This window comes from Sarcophilus harrisii, chromosome 3 (genome assembly GCF_902635505.1).
Source record: "Sarcophilus harrisii chromosome 3, mSarHar1.11, whole genome shotgun sequence".
NCBI classification, from domain to species: domain Eukaryota; kingdom Metazoa; phylum Chordata; class Mammalia; order Dasyuromorphia; family Dasyuridae; genus Sarcophilus; species Sarcophilus harrisii.
This window is the reverse complement of record NC_045428.1, coordinates 301,737,844-301,755,458: the sequence shown is the minus strand read 5'-3', so window position 1 is coordinate 301,755,458 and position 17,615 is coordinate 301,737,844.

Below are 17,615 nucleotides of genomic sequence, written 5' to 3'. Positions count from 1 at the left end.
TGTCTCAGACACTAACTAACTAATTACCCTGGGCAAAGTGACTTGTTCTGCTAAATGGAGATTTACCTTTCAGGGATGTAACCTTTGGTATCAAAACAAATGAGAAAATATATGTAAAGGACTGCAAATCCTAAAGTGCTATATCAATTTTACCTATTATAAATCATTATTTCTTATGAGAATAATAGTACCTATGAGAGTCACATGAGATCATTTTGCAAACCTTAGAACCCTACGTAAATTATTTCTATTATTTATTACATGTCATTTGTTGCTATTTACAAAATAATGGAGAAGTTTAGAAAGATACCCAAGTGTCTAAGTCTTCTTGTTACCATATTAGGGTCTGAGACCCATTTGGTTCTGGTTTTTACACAAAGTTTTTCTTCCTTTGTTCTCAACTTATTCTTGAGAGTCAGTCCTTTAAAAAAAAAAAAAAAAAACCTGGCATAACAGGGCAATAGCTTTATTCTACTTTACCAGCAAAAGTGAGGAAAGAACAACAGCCATTTACTCTACTGTAAGTCCTACCAAAATTCTTAGAAATGAAGTCTCTCAGGGATCTGGACTTGGCAAACTGCATGGTTTGCATGGTGCAATTGCCCTGGGGCTCAAAAACTGAAGATCCCCAGAGAATGGGGTATTGTTGAGAAGTCAGTGAAATGAGAACAAATTTGGGGCACAGGCAGTACTAGCAATTCTAGTGCAAGCAGCATCCTCAAATCAAATTAATTTTTAAGACAAATTCAATTGAGGTTAGAGGAACTCTGAAGGAGAAACCTAAGACACCTTGATATAAGGCCCCGTGGAATGGAATTGAAAAGTATTTGTTAAATTCTTACTCTATGAACATATTGTGCTAAGTAGTAGGGATAAAAATAGAAAATTGAAAGTTGTTGTTTATGATAAGTGCATATTCTAATTGGAAAGACAACACATAAAGGAGGGTTTTTATTCATTTTCAGTTCATGGTAAATGGAAAAGCCAAATAGAATTTATGTAGGTAAAGGAATAAGGCATATGGCAAATCTGAGGACCTTACAGAATAAAAGTAGGAAAGAGTGATCTTGGACCATAAGAAGATTATTGATATTGAACCACATTTGATCAGGATAGAGCCAAACTGGGCTGGGGAAGAGTTCACCTAGCTATGATGCATCCATGCCTTCTTGTTTTAACTAATCACTCTTGAGAACTAGGTGCTACCTACTGCTATCAGCATCTTGGAGAAAATCTGTTTTCTCCCACCTTAGTTACAGTTCTGATTTAAGGAGTGGGAACATTTTATTTTCTCTGCTATAAAACCCATTTCACATTATGGTTACCAACATATTCCATAGAAAAGAAAAGGAATTCTAAGCAGAGTAAAGTCTTAAGTAGGTGGTACCTCTGTACAAAACTATTTCTTTAAGAAAAATGAGCTAGTCTGGTTCTGTGATCTGGAGGATCAAAATGATCCAGGGCTAGAACAAAGAATCTAGGGAGGCTGTCTTGTTAATTCCTTTCATTTCAAAAGGACCTCAAATCTACAACCTCTTGAACAGCTAAGAATTTCTTCTATTTTTAAAGATTCCAATCAACCCAAGCTATAAGTTCTCAAATCTACCCCTACTGGGTCTTATATATAGTGCTGAATAAAAGCCTTGAGGACTCTCAAGAGAAAAAAAGAAAGAACACAGACAAATCTCAAACGGGTTGGGTATGGGAGTTTGGGAGACTATGAGGGTCATTAATTTCATTATGTTATACTACTGCTCAGTAGTCTTTGATGATTGCTCTTTGTTGATAGAATTAAGGTCAAATCCTTCAGCCTGGCCTTCAAGACCTTCCATAATCTAGCATCTTTTTTTCCCTGCTGTTTTTCCTCATACTTTGTATTCCAGCCACCCTCCTTTGCTTGTTACCTGTCCCCTGAAAATAAGTTGTATTTTCCCATCTCCATGGTTTAATCATGATATTTTTTACTTGCCTGAAATGACCTATTCACTCTTTTCTGGCTTTCTAAATCTTCCGTACTTCCAATGGCATTTTCTCCCTAAAACCTTCCTTACCACCTTAGTTCAGAGAGGATAGAAACATCCTTTGAGTTTCCATAGCAATTACAATTTATATGATGGCTTTCCATGAACCACAGTATGCAGATAATTATTTTATGAGTTCAGAAAACAAAAGTATGGAAAACCACAATATACAAAATGTTAAAGTTCCAGTCATACATTTCCTTGAAATAGCTTTTATGCTACTTTTTTTATTGGCAATGTGCTATCACTTCCTCACACTCACTACTCATTTCTCCATTGCCCTTTGGGTAACCTAGTGGCAAATCCATTATGCCATCAGTGCAAGGAGTGACTTGAGGCTTTGGGGTATAATGGAACGATAACTGGATGTGGAATCAAAGGATATGGGTGTAGATATAGATGCTAGAGCTATCTTCAATAGTCTCAGAAGAGTCAATTGTTAAATTTTCAGTGTATTTACAACTCAGAAATCAAGAAACATTACAAATCAGGGCTTTAATCATTGGGTTTTTTGTTTTTTTTTTGATTGTCTAGACTTTTAAGAGTGATAGAAAAATATTAATGGTACTGGTTGAGTTTAAAAGCATATCCAGTGTTCATTCTCCCCTTTTCTCCAGAGCTAGTCATTAAAAACCTACCATCACACTACTACATGGGAATGAATCCTGACTTTGCCATCTGATATCTATTGACTTTGAACGGGTCATTTAACCTCTCAGTTTTCTCATTTGCAAAATGATGGTGTTGTTGTTCAATTGTTTCAATCATGTTCAATTCTTTTTGAACTTAGGAACATTTAAATTTCCTGACTCCAGACCTGACACTTTTATCCACTGTGACACCTAAATGCCCTTGTTGAACTAGGTGACTATTAAAGTCTCTTTTAGTAGTTCTAAGTCTATGATCCTGTGATAACTTATGTGCTTCACCAGGACCTCCACAATATTAAGAGATCTAGAAGAAGGCTCCCAAAATGTTTAATAGATGCCCACGAAGGATATATGAAGGGAAAAGGTCAAGACTCAAATGACATGTCTTGTAAAGTACTTTCCAAACCCTAAAAATTCTATGTAAATGTTAAGTACAAGGTTGTCCAAGATGAGAATTCAATTTAAAAAGCACTTAAGTGCTTTTTAAAAAAGAATTGCAAACTATAAATGACCATAAGAAAACACACATCAACACATTAATACTAGGAAAAATGCATATTAACATCACTTTGAGGTATCACGTTATACTTTCATTTTGGCAAAGATGACAAAAAAATAAAGAGGTACAGTCAGTATTGTAGGAGCTCAGCGAAGAGATGCACATTAATACATTGTGGTAGATCTGTAAACTGGATGGATTTCTTCTAACTATAAATTTAAAATTCTGCAAGAAATGTGACTAGATTGTTCATACCCTTCCACCTAGCAACATTTCAAGCAAATCAAAAAGCAGATAAAAATATTCAAAGTATTCTCTAAGACTCTAAGACCATAAAAAATAAAAGCTGTAAACAAAATGAGTGCCCATCATCTGAAAACTGACTGGAAAGAAACACAATAATATTCTAATACAAAAAATATTATTTTGTGATGATAAATGATAAGTTTTGAGAAATCAGAGAAGCCTGAGAAGATTTGTATGAACTGAGGCAGTGAAAAAAATAGAAGCAAAAGAACAATATACACAGATAAGAATAACAATATAAATAAGTTCTATGAAAATTGAATTATTCTTTTTTTTTTTCCTTTTTTTTTTTTTTTTTTTTTTTTTAATAGCCTTTAATTTACAGGATATATACATGGGTAACTTTACAGCATTAACAATTGCCAAACCTCTTGTTCCAATTTTTCACCTTTTACCCCCCCCACCCCCTCCCCTAGATGGCAGGATGACCAGTAGATGTTAAATATATTAAAATATAACTTAGATACACAATAAGTATACATGACCAAAACATTATTTTGCTGTACAAAAAGAATCAGACTCTGAATTATTGTACAATTAGCTTGTGAAGGAAATCAAAAATGCATGTGTGCATAAATATAGGGACTGGGGATTTAATGTAATGGTTTTTAGTCATCTCCCAGAGTTATTTTTCTGGGCATAGCTAGCTCAGTTCATTACTGCTCCATTAGAAATGATTTGGTTGATCTCGTTGCTGAGGATGGCCTGATCCATCAGAACTGGTCATCATCTAGTATTGTTGTTGAAGTATATAATGATCTCCTGGTCCTGCTCATTTCACTCAGCATCAGTTCGTGTAAGTCTCTCCAGGCCTTTCTGAAATCATCCTGTTGGTCATTTCTTACAGAACAGTAATATTCCATAATTTTCATATACCACAATTTATTCAGCCATTCTCCAACTGATGGACATCCATTCAGTTTCCAGTTTCTAGCCACTACAAAAAGGGCTGCCACAAACATTCGTGCACATACAGGTCCCTTTCCCTTCTTTATAATCTCTTTGGGATATAATCCCAGTAGTAACACTGCTGGATCAAAGGGTATGCACAGTTTGATAACTTTTTGAGCATAGTTCCAAACTACTCTCCAAAATGGTTGGATTCGTTCACAACTCCACCAACAATGCATCAATGTCCCAGTTTTCCCGCATCCCCTCCAACAATCATCATTATTTTTTCCTGTCATCTTAGCCAATCTGACAGGTGTGTAGTGGTATCTTAGAGTTGTCTTAATTTGCATTTCTCTGATTAATAATGACTTGGAGCATCTTTTCATATGACTAGAAATAGTTTCAATTTCTTCATCTGAGAATTGTCTGTTCATATCCTTTGACCATTTTTCAATTGGAGAATGGCTTGATTTTTTATAAATTAGAGTTAATTCTCTATATATTTTGGAAATGAGGCCTTTATCAGAACCTTTGACTGTAAAAATATTTTCCCAGTTTATTGCTTCCCTTCTAATCTTGTCTGCATTAGTTTTGTTTGTACAAAAACTTTTCAGTTTGGTATAATCGAAATTTTCTATTTTGTGATCAGTAATGATCTCTAGTTCTGCTTTGGTCATAAAGACCTTCCCCTTCCACAGGTCTGAGAGGTAAACTATCCTATGTTCCTCTAATTTATTAATAATTTCATTCTTTATGCCTAGGTCATGAACCCATTTTGACCTTATCTTGGTGTACGGCGTTAAGTATGGATCAATGCCTAGTTTCTGCCATATTAGTTTCCAATTTTCCCAGCAATTTTTATCAAACAGTAAGTTCTTATCCCAAAAGCTGGGATCTTTGGGTTTGTCAAAGACTAGGTTGCTATATTTGTTGACTGTTTTATCCCTTGAACCTAATCTATTCCACTGATCAACTAATCTATTCCTTAGCCAATACCAAATAGTTTTGGTAACTGCTGCTCTATAATATAATTTTAGATCTGGTACAGCTAAGCCACCATCATTTGATTTTTTTTTCATTAATTCCCTTGAAATTCTTGACCTTTTGTTTTTCCATATGAACTTTGTTGTTATTTTTTCTAGGTCATTAAAATAGTTTTTTGGGAGTCTAATTGGTATAGCGCTAAATAAATAGATTAGTTTAGGTAATATTGTCATCTTTATTATATTTGCTCGCCCTATCCAAGAGCATTTAATATTTTTCCAATTGGTTAGATCAGACTTAATTTGTGTGAAAAGTGGTCTGTAATTTTGCTCATAAAGTTTCTGATTTTCCCTTGGCAGATAGATTCCTAAATATTTTATATTATCAGTAGTTACTTTAAATGGAATTTCTCTTTGTAACTCTGACTGTTGGATTTTGTTAGTGATATATAAGAATGCTGATGACTTATGTGGGTTTATTTTATAACCAGCAACTTTGCTAAAGTTGTGGATTATTTCTAATAACTTTTTAGCAGAATCTCTGGGGTTCTCTAAGTATACCATCATGTCATCGGCAAAGAGTGATAATTTGGCTTCCTCATTGCCTATTCTTATTCCTTTAATCTCTTTCTCAGCTCTTATTGCTATAGCTAGCGTTTCTAATACAATATTAAATAGTAACGGTGATTGTGGGCAACCTTGTTTCACTCCAGATCTTATTGGGAATGGTTGCAGTTTGTCTCCATTACATATGATGCTTACTGATGGTTTTAAATAGATGCTGCTGATTATTTTAAGGAAAAGTCCATTTATTCCTATACTCTCAAGTGTTTTTAATAGGAATGGATGTTGGATTTTATCAAATGCTTTTTCTGCATCTATTGAGATGATCATATGGTTTTTGTTAATTTGGTTATTAACATGGCCAATTATATTGATAGTTTTCCTAATATTGAACCAGCCCTGCATTCCTGGTATAAATCCTACTTGATCATAGTGTATTATCTTGGAGATGATTTTCTGTAGTCTTTTTGCTAATATCTTATTTAAGATTTTAGCATCAATATTCATTAGGGAGATTGGTCTATAATTTTCTTTCTCTGTTTTCAGCCTACCTGGTTTAGGTATCAGTACCATGTCTGTGTCATAGAAGGAATTTGGTAGGACTCCTTCATTCCCTATTTTATCAAATAATTTATATAGCATTGGGGCCAATTGTTCTTTAAATGTTTGGTAAAATTCACATGTAAATCCATCTGGTCCTGGGGATTTTTTCTTAGGGAGTTGTTTAATTGCCTGTTCTATTTCTTTTTCTGAAATGGGACTATTCAAGCAATTTACTTCCTCCTCTGTTAGTCTGGGAAGTCTATATTTTTGGAGGTAGTCATCCATTTCACTTAGGTTATCAAATTTATTGGCATAAAGTTGAGCAAAATAACTCCTTATTATTTCTCTAATTTCCTCTTCATTGGTGGAAAGTTCTCCCTTTTCATTTTTAAGACTACTAATTTCATTTTCCTCCCTCCTTTTTCTAATCAGATTTACCAAAGGCTTATCTATTTTATTGGCTTTTTCATAGAACCAACTCTTAGTTTTATTAATTAGTTCAATAGTTTTTTTACTTTCAATATTTTTAATTTCTCCTTTTAATTTTAGAATTTCCAATTTAGTATTTGATTGGGGGTTTTTAATTTGGTCTTTTTTTAGTTTTTTTAGTTGCAAGCCCAATTCATTAATCTTTTCTTTCTCTGTTTTATTCAAGTAAGCCTCTAAGGATATAAAATTCCCTCTTATTACCGCTTTGGCTGCATCCCACAAATTTTGGTATGATGTCTCATCATTGTCATTATCTTGAGTGAAATTATTAATTGTATCTATAATTTGCTGCTTCACCCAATCATTCTTTAAGATGTGATTGTTTAGTTTCCAATTACTTTTTGGTCTATTTCCCCCTAACTTTTTGTTGAATGTAGTTTTTATTGCATCATGATCTGAAAAGAAAGCATTTACTATTTCTGCTTTCTTGCATTTAATTTTGAGGTCTTTATGTCCTAATATATGGTCAATTTTTGAATAGGTTCCATGAACTGCTGAGAAGAAAGTATATTCCCTTCTATCTCCATTCAATTTTCTCCAAAGATCCAACATACCTAATTTTTCTAATATTCTATTTACTTCTTTAATTTCTTTCTTATTTGTTTTGTGGTTTGATTTGTCTAATTCTGAGAGTGCAAGGTTGAGATCTCCTACTATTACAGTTTTGTTGTCTATTTCTTCTTGCAACTCTCTTAACTTCTCCTTTAGGAAGTTGAGTGCCATACCACTTGGTGCATATATGTTTAATATTGATATTGCTTCGTTGTTTATGCTACCCTTTAGCAGGATGTAGTTTCCTTCCTTATCTCTTTTAATTAGATCAATTTTTACTTTTGCTTGATCTGAGATAAGGATGGCTACCCCTGCTTTTTTGACTTCACCTGAAGCATAATAGATTTTGCTCCAGCCTTTTACCTTTACTCTATATGTATCCCCCTGCTTTAAATGTGTTTCTTGTAAACAACATATTGTAGGGTTCTGACTTTTGATCCAGTCTGCTATCTGCCTCCTCTTTATGGGGGAGTTCATCCCATTCACATTTACGGTTAGAATTACTAAATCTGTATTTCCTGCCATCCTAATAACCCCAGATTGTGCTTTACTTATTCTTGCCTCCCCCAACCCTCTTTCCCCCTTTTAAACTTATGTACCCCTCTTGTATCACGATACTTATCCTCTTTATAATCCCTCCCTCCCCCCCTTTGAGTCTTTCCCCCTTCTCCCTTATTACTCTTTTTCTTTTCCCTTTTCCTCTCCCCCGTTTTTAATGAGGCGAGAGAGAATTTTCTCTAAAACAAATGTCAATTATTTTTTCTTTGAGCCAACTCTGATGAGAGTAAGATTCACACAATGTTGAATTATTCTTTAAAAATCAATAAAGGTCCCTGAAAACAGAGAGTGAAAAATATCTCCTGGCTCTCAGTGGAGAGGTAGAGAGAGTAAAGAAAAATATTGCATGCATCAACAGACTCAGTCACTGTAATCAACTGTTTTGTTTAATTTTTTTTTCTTTATTACAGGGGAGGGATTAATCTGGAAACAGGGAAAGAAGTATCAGTGGTATAATAAAAATAAAGGGCATCAATAAAATGGATAAATAAAATGTCTGTATCTGGGAGAATTATGTAATTTCCCAATTTAATCTATTTTATTTCTCCTATGCATTTTTGTACCTAATTTTTGGTCTGTATTCCATGCATTTTCCAGATATAGATTTTCATTAACTAACCCAATGGACTTCCTGTGCAACTGGGTGCTAAGGTCTGAATGATAAGCATTGGTTTTTCTGCTCTTAGTTTTCCTCCTTTGAATTTTTAGGTCAACAACTATATATCTCATGTGCAAAGTCCTGCCATATGTTGGGGTCTCATTCAATCAACACAATAACATCGATAAATAGGATTATCTGAAAATGTTCACCATCTATTAAGACTCTCTCTTCTACTTTGTCTTTTTAGAAAACATCTTTCTTGACTATGACAAATTCTTTTGGCAAGCATGTATCTCCCTGTTTTATGCCTCATTTCAGGTTGGCAATGAGAAGATTATTTTTTAAAATAGCATTTTATTTTTCAAATTACATGTAAAGATAATTTTTAACATTCATTAAAAAAATTTTGAGTTCCAAATTTTCTCTCTCCCCTCTCTCCCCCAGGAGCATTTTTGAACAGTTATCTCTGTGGTTGCATTTATCAAGAAATTTTGTATGATTTTAACCTATCCAAACAGACCATTATTATTAGAAGTTGTCCCTTGAAGTCCTCATTTTTGCCCCAGAGTTAAATGCTTCTTTGTAGACAGTAAATAATAAACACTAAGAAATTGCAGATTTTCTTCATCTTTTGACCAATATAACTATAAATATGTGGTCTGATCTAAAGAATAATTTTTCTCTCTTTTCCTTTATTGATATCTTCTTTTTCAATATCACCTTCATTTCTAAATATATCTCTCTTCCTCTCTTCTCTCATAATCATCATTTGCAACAAAGAATAGAAAAGGAGGGAGGATAACAGTTAGCAAAGCTGATCCACACATTACCTGAATTTGAGAGTATATCCCTAGTGCTGCTGCCATCTTCCCCCACATCTACAAAGAGGGAAAGGAGTTGCCTAGGGGATCATTTCCAAATTGCATTTTTAACTTTTAAAGTGCCATGGGAATGTAATGTGTTATTATTCATTTGGCAATTAATTATATATTGCCTTGATATCTCTTTATTGAAATTTTTGATTATTTTTATTCCAATATTCTGTTTAACTGGTATAGAGAATTCTGGGTGAGCAATCTCCCTATATTGATACAGATTAGAATAGTCTTCAATGACCCAGTTTCCTGGGATACCAAAAACTTAAAATTTGACCAGGTTCAAACAGTCAGCATCTGTACCAGAGTCACCCAGCTTTATCCACCATCTGAATCTGTCTATTGAATTGTGGTTTTTTTTTTAAAAAAACAAATCTTTTATTGTGATTTGACTTTTTCAAACATCTCTAAAATTAGATTGTTAGTTCCATGAGTCCTGGAACCTGTATCCTAAGCTTATTTTGTACTCTCACAGTACTAAGTGCCTGTATACAAAAGGTGCTAAATGATTATTTTATTTCATTTGCTTTCATTTTCAACAGTTTAGACTAACAGATGTCAGTATCCAGCCATTTCTCCCTAACTGTAATTTGCCTTCTATGTTGCTCTAAAATCTTCAGTGACTCCTTATTACCCTACTGAATAAAGTTAATACTTTCAGCCTGACATTCTAAGTTCTTCATGATCCAGTACTACCTTGTCTTTCCAGTCTTTTCTACATTATTCCTCTCCAGGGATTCTATATTCTAGTCAAATTGAGCTATTCTTTGTCCCCTGAACATGCACAATCCTCTTCTGATTCCATGCTTCAGTTCCTGCTATTTCTTTTGCTCAAAATGCTTTTCTTCCCTCTTTTAGTCTGTTGAATTAATTGTCATCCTTTGCAGTCCATTTCAATGCTGCCTTCTGCATAAAGAACTGCCTGGACTCCCTTTTTTTCTATTTTATCAGTAATGCCTTTCCCCCTTATATCTCACTGAATACTTTATTTTATTAATGCCTACTATACTCTCTATGTAATATGATCTATTATAGTTATTTACATTTGTTTCTTACCCTCCTCCAAATCCTCTAAACTCTCATCAGAGTCTCTCATGTCAGGGACTTTGTTTTATGAATGGATGAATAAATGAATGAAAAAAAATTTTATTAAGGGTTTATTATGTGCCAAGCACTGTACTAGGTGTAAAATGTCGGAGGGAGGTGAAACAAATATAAGAAGCCAAAGAGTTCCTGATATCCAAGAAGCTTATATTCTTTTTCTTTTCTTTTTAGTTTTAGTTTTAATTTGTTGAATAAAGCAAGCATTTCCACAACATAGTACAATAAAAAAAAAAAAAAACTGATTGTACATGAAACTATAAATCCACTATGCTCAACTTGTAATTCCTTTCAAATATACAACAAATTGTCATGTAAATTATTTCCTCCCATTTTTTCCTGTCCTTCCCCATCCCCTGCTCTAGAGATGCTTACCATTAAATACGAATAAGTAGAGAGCGAGACAGACAGACAGACAAATAGACATTTATAGGCTATATAGAGATATAAAAAAAGATATGGATAGATAAATGTATAAAATTATTCTCTCTATACTTCTATTTATCAGTTCTTTCTCTAGATTCAGATAGTGACATCCTTCATATGTCCTTTATAAGTAGTATGGCTATTTATAGTAGACAAAATAATTTATTCACTAGGAGCTTTCATTCTAAAGGGAGAGGGGAGAATGTGAAGGGGAGTGATGACCAGGGAAAAGCCTTTTAGTGCAAAAAGTTTCAAATATAATGAATGAAGCTATAGAGGAATAGATTGACCCACCTACCCAGGGATAATGGCAGAGTTGATTTGATCATGGTTCATGGTTCCAGAACTAGGTCAATGGGACAGAGGAATATGTCTGAGGGAATTTCCCAAAACAATGGTCCAGAAATGGCAGGCACCAATCAGAAAAGCAGAGTCTCTACTTTAACATTGGATCTCTCCCAGTACCTAGCACCGTGCTTTTTTAACAATCAAACCTAAATAAATGTTTGTTAAATCAATCAATCCAGCCCTAAGAAAAAGAAATAAATGTTTGTTAAATCAATCAATCCAGCCCTAAGAAAAAGAAAGTCCATGGTTGCCCTGGAAACTAGCCAACCATATCTTCTTTCCTAATTTTCTATTTATCTAGCTCACAGATCATAAGGTTTAGGAATAGAAGGGAGTCTAGAGGTCATGGAGTCCAATCCCCTCAATTTACAGGTAAGGGAACTGATACTCAGATAGGTTAGAGGGCTTGACACTGAGTAGTTGAGCCAGGTTTCCTGATACCAAATCCAACACTCTTTCCACTATTCCATGCCATCTAGCAATATCACCAAAAGGAATTTGGAACTATCGTTCCCTCATGATTGTGAGGCAGCAGTTTAGGTTTGTCATCTCAGACTGCTGTCTCTTGTCAGGAAAGAAGTAAACAGCCTACAGACTCCAGCTGCAGACAGGCTGAGGGACTTCATAATGCAATGGACTAAAATAGCAAAATAACAGAACCCCACATCTTAAAGCTTCCCGGAAGACCCTTAGAAAAGCAATGTTACCAAATAACTGCTGTCCTAAATACTGTCCCAGAACCTCAGGGCCAGCAAGGACCAGCCTGGTCCTGCCCCTGCCCCCACTGCTGTTGCTGCTGCTCTTGCTGCTGTTGCCATGAGACTATGGTAGAGAACTGGAAACAGGATATAAGTCTGTCAACACATTCTTCTGACGTCATCAGCTGAGTGTGGGTACTTTGCAGACAGGGGATAAAGGGCACGTCAATGGAGTGAAGCCATATGTCATATTTCCGGCAGCAATCCCATCTCTCCTAAATTGCAAATGTCTTGTGCCCAGACAATCTTGCCCTCGTGCCTTTCCCTTCCTCCCCTGTCCCACTCCCACCCTTGTGTTTTTGTTGTTGCGGCAGGTGAGAAACTTGCAATTGCAGACACTGACTGTCCCAGGTCTGCTATCATGGCTTCTTTCTTGGTGGCCATGAAGTCCGCTGGCTCCTACGGCTGAGCCACAGCTACTGCTGAATGCTTCCAGGTCCTCATAATACCCCTATGAGGTAGGTGCTTGCGTATTACCCTTAAGATTTAAGGCAAAGGTAATAAGCTAAGGCTATAGAGCTAAAAGGCACCTTAAGAGTTCATCAAGTCCACTCCTCTCATTTTACAGATGAGGAAATTGAGGTTCAGGGAAATTCACAGTTACTAAGTATCTGAAATAGAATTCTAATTCAGATTTTCTAGTACTTTAATCCACTGTCATGCTGCCTCTCTGGGCCTTATAGCTCTAAATTCATAGAATAATATGAGTCTATGTATTTCCATTAGGTGTGCTATCCCTTTTGTCCATTACCAAAACTAGCTGAAAGTTAATAAAATTTGAATTCCTGTGCAACTTTATGCTTAACAGTAAATGAACTCCTTCTATAAACAGTCCAGTAGTACTGTTTCTTGATGCAAAGTAGATTATCAATGCCATATTGGGCAATTAGCTCATTACTGGGCAAAGCTGTTGCCACTTAGTACTCCCGAATGTTTCACACTTGAAAACAGACATATATTTTCCTCATCTAATTGTCCCTAATTTTCACCCAATACACCAGGGATGATTTATTGAAAAGAGATTGAGAAGACAAATCCAAATATTTCCCTCCTCCGCTCTCTTCTTTTTCTTTCCTATCTCTTCAAATTCTATTCATTCTTCATTGCCCAGCTCAAGTCTAGTCCAAGAAGCCTTTCTTGATCTCTCTGGCCAATGATTTTTCTCTTCTTGGATGTCCTGTCACTTATCATATGTCATTCATTTGGCATTTATGATGGTGTATTTTGTGGTTTTATATAAATTTTATAAGCAGATATCCTGTTTCTCTCCACTGAGAAAAAATCCTTGAGGGCTAGAATTATGCCCTGTACTCTTGAAAAGAAGAACTAGTTTTGGGAAACCTTTGTCTGTTGATTGTTATTTATTCCCTACATGGAATCTAGACTTATTAAGACTTATTAAATGAATGAAGGGAAAACATTGTAAGAATTTTCTATTAGAACTACATCTGGCTATAGTACCTGGAACTATAAATGAAATAGAACTGTAATGCAATAGTTTTACATGGAAGGGACCCTCCTCACTTAATTTAATTTAAATTTAATTCAGATTAGGAAAATGAGGGTCCATGACTTGTCCAAGGTCACAGAGGCAGTAACTGACACATATGGGATCTGAACTCAGGTGTTCTGCCTGAAAATTCCATGAAATGTGAACTTTAGTCCAAGTAAAGTATAAACATAAACAAAAAACATAATATGAAGGTCATAGTCAATCCGCGTGGATATTTTTTTCCACCCAAGGTTTGATGAGTTACTTTTCCATCATCCTGGATGGTCTTTCTATGCCTTCATTTGAGCTCATACACATTCTGCAGAGTTGACTTTTCCCACTTCTATGAACATCTTTTTTTTTTTTTAATTTCAAGAGAAAAGAGACAACACAGGTTAGCACAAAAGATATGACAGACCAATTGAGCATAAATCCTGAGACTGAGTCAGCGGTAACAACATTTCCATGTCACAAGATGTCTGTCTTTAAACACACACACACACACACACACACACACACACACACGCATACTAGCAAGATAACAAGAGTTGACTGAACAGTCAGTTGTGGCTGCAGATCCCCTTCGCTCTCCTCCCCTCAAATCAGTAGCCTCTGGTCTGACATAAGAATTCTCTATATAGCAACTAGCCATGAGTCACAGAAAAAACTAGATTCCATGTAGGGAATGAATAACAATCAACAGGCAAAGGTTTCCCAAGGCTAGCTCTCCTTTTTAAGAGCATAGAACAAAAGAAAAATATGTTTCAAAATTTTCAAATTAATAAATGCAATAGGAACTATGAAGAACTCCTTAAAAATAATTCTATATATTCCATCATATATCAAGCACAAAGAGTTCCAGATATCTACATGATTTAAATAGAAAATATTTTACCATTAATATGTGTGTATACACACATATACACACACATGATATAAAGAGGTATCTTTCATAATTCTGGCTGGGGAGAACACTGTGGGTGGGTGTGGCCAGGTCCCGAGAGACCCTAGCTGTTTGAGGTTGTATTCTTCACCCCTTGTGTTTTTAGCTTCTCTGCTTGTCTACTGGCTTGCTGCCAGGGTAAAGTATCTGATACTGGTAAAGCTCTCCCTGCAGAGATAACTGAGATCACACCAACCAACTAGGTATAGAGGTATGATATGCTTTTAAAGATTTAGCAACTGACTTTCTAGGGAGGGAACAAAACATTTGTATGACACATTTTTCAATTTTATCTGCATGATTGGCATGAAGATCATGTCACTTTCTTAAATTTAGATAATCAACAAAATGATAAATCAAGCCCTGATTTATAATCCTTGCCAATTTTTCAGTGAAAACTAAATCATTGGTTCTGCTGAACAAGTTTGAACTGGCTCCAAACCCCAATGGATGGAGGTAACCATTGGATTAGGGATAGGAAGAGGGGGATGGATCTACTAATTCACAAATATGATAAACAAAGGGGATCAAAAAGATAAAGTAGACAATTTCAATTATATAAAATTTTAAAAAAGTTTTTTACATGAACAAAATTAATGAAGATAGAAGAAAAAGAAAAACTGTAAGGAGGTACCTTTCATAGTATGGTTAAGAGAGAGTTCTTAAATAAGTGACAGGTGATCATAAAAAAATAAAAGACAGACCCTTTTCATAATATGGAATTAAAAAGAACTTTTGCATGAACAGACTCAAAGATCAAATAAGATGAGAACCAAGCACAAAATATCTTTGCAAAAGATATAGAAGTCTGGTATCCAAGGCATATAGGGAGTTAAAATGAAGGAATTGTGGGAATTAAGTGAACCACACTGACTTCATCTTATGATTCAATTCTGGAGCAAGCTCAAGTCCCTTTCTATTTAATTATGGGTCTAGTTCAATTTCTGTCTTGTGAGAAAACTTTATTCAATTATGGGAACTGTGAGAAAACTTTATTGAATTGTTTGAATCTAACTCTGCATAGCTGGGAAGCTGGACCTTCTTTACTAGTTGCTTAGAGATCCTTACCTAAGGACCTAGATTATACTGACCAGAAACCCAGCCAGATATGAAGATTGATGCAAGGAATTTTCTCACTATTATATATCTCAAACAATCCATAGTTTATCTGAAAATGGGCCCCATACTGATCAATTAATTACTATTTCCTTGTTCCTTGGATTGAATATAGACATTTGGGTAGGGGATAGTGGGATTCTTCATATTTTTCCTGATTTCAGGGAATTGCACCTGTTCATCCTCCCCCTCCTAATTCAGAAATCCCATAATCTTTCCTCCAATTAAAAATCAAATTACCTAATCTTATCTCCTGCTTTAATTCCTATTGTTTTTTTTTTTTTTTTTTTTTTTATTTAATAGCCTTTTATTTACAGGATATATATATATGGGTAACTTTACAGCATTAACAATTGCCAAACCTCTTGTTCCAATTTTTCACCTCTTACCCCCCCCCACCCCCTCCCCTAAATGGCAGGATGACCAGTAGATGTTAAATATATTAAAATATAACTTAGATACACAATAAGTATACATGACCAAAACATTATTTTGCTGTACAAAAAGAATCAGACTCTGAATTATTGTACAATTAGCTTGTGAAGGAAATCAAAGATGCAGGTGTGCATAAATATAGGGATTGGGAATTCAATGTAATGGTTTTTAGTCATCTCCCAGAGTTCTTTTTCTGGGTATAGCTAGTTCAGTTCATTACTGCTCCATTAGAAATGATTTGGTTGATCTCGTTGCTGAGGATGGCCTGATCCATCAGAACTGGTCATCATCTAGTATTGTTGTTGAAGTATATAATGATCTCCTGGTCCTGCTCATTTCACTCAGCATCAGTTCGTGTAAGTCTCTCCAGGCCTTTCTGAAATCATCCTGTTGGTCATTTCTTACAGTATTGTTTTCTTTTAATGCATCAAAATCTGTCTCCCCTTGTATTTGGTGTCCAATGTCAAGCTGAGGTGGTTTGTTAAGCAAATGAAATACATTGCTTAACAAATTGATATGTTTGAAGTTCAAATCTTTTTTTCCTCAGCCATTTCAGATTCCATCCAACACAAACATAAATATCAAACTAAAAACCATTTCCCAGTAAATAGTCAATATATGAAAATAGTTTTCCAAAAAAGAATTGAAAAAAATAGCAATAATAAAATGTTCCAAATAATTAATGTTACAATTATATTCCTCTCATACTTATTAAATTGACAAAGTTGATGAAAAACTAGTGAATACTAGAGAGCTGTGGAAAGAAAAGCACAAAAATGGACCAGTGGTGGATCAGTAAATCGGTTTAACTGTTTTGAATAGCAGTTTGGACATATGCAAGAAAAATGACTAAATTATTCATCGTCTATACTCAGAGACTTCTTACCCCAAGGAGGTCAAGATGAGTAACAAAGGTCCAATATATCAAATACATACAAATTCTCACAGCATAATTTTTTCCTAACAGCAAGGAACTGAAAATAACATGAATACCCATAGGTTGAGGAATGATTGGTCTATCAACAGAATGCATTATTATTGTGTAGTGCAAAATAAAGAATATAAACTATTCAGATTAGCATCAGACAGTGAAATAATATATATATATATATGCTTATATATATAAAGCAACTAAAATGATGTTGTTGAAAGATCACTGCATTTAGAGTAAGAGGATCTGAGTTCAAATCTCTTACTGTCTTTGTGTCTGTGAGCAAATCAGATAACATTTTAGGACTTCCATATCCTGATCCTTCAGGACATTATTAACTAAAAGGAGACAAGGACTTTTGCTTGCTTTTACTGGAAGGGATAATAAGCCATATCTCAAATTCTTTAAGGGTATGAACCATGAATTGCTAATATCATACCCTCAAAGAGTTCTTTTCAACAACATCTCTCAATGTTCTCTTTGAATGCTTATCCTTGTTATTCCCTCCTACATTATTTCATATATGCAATGAT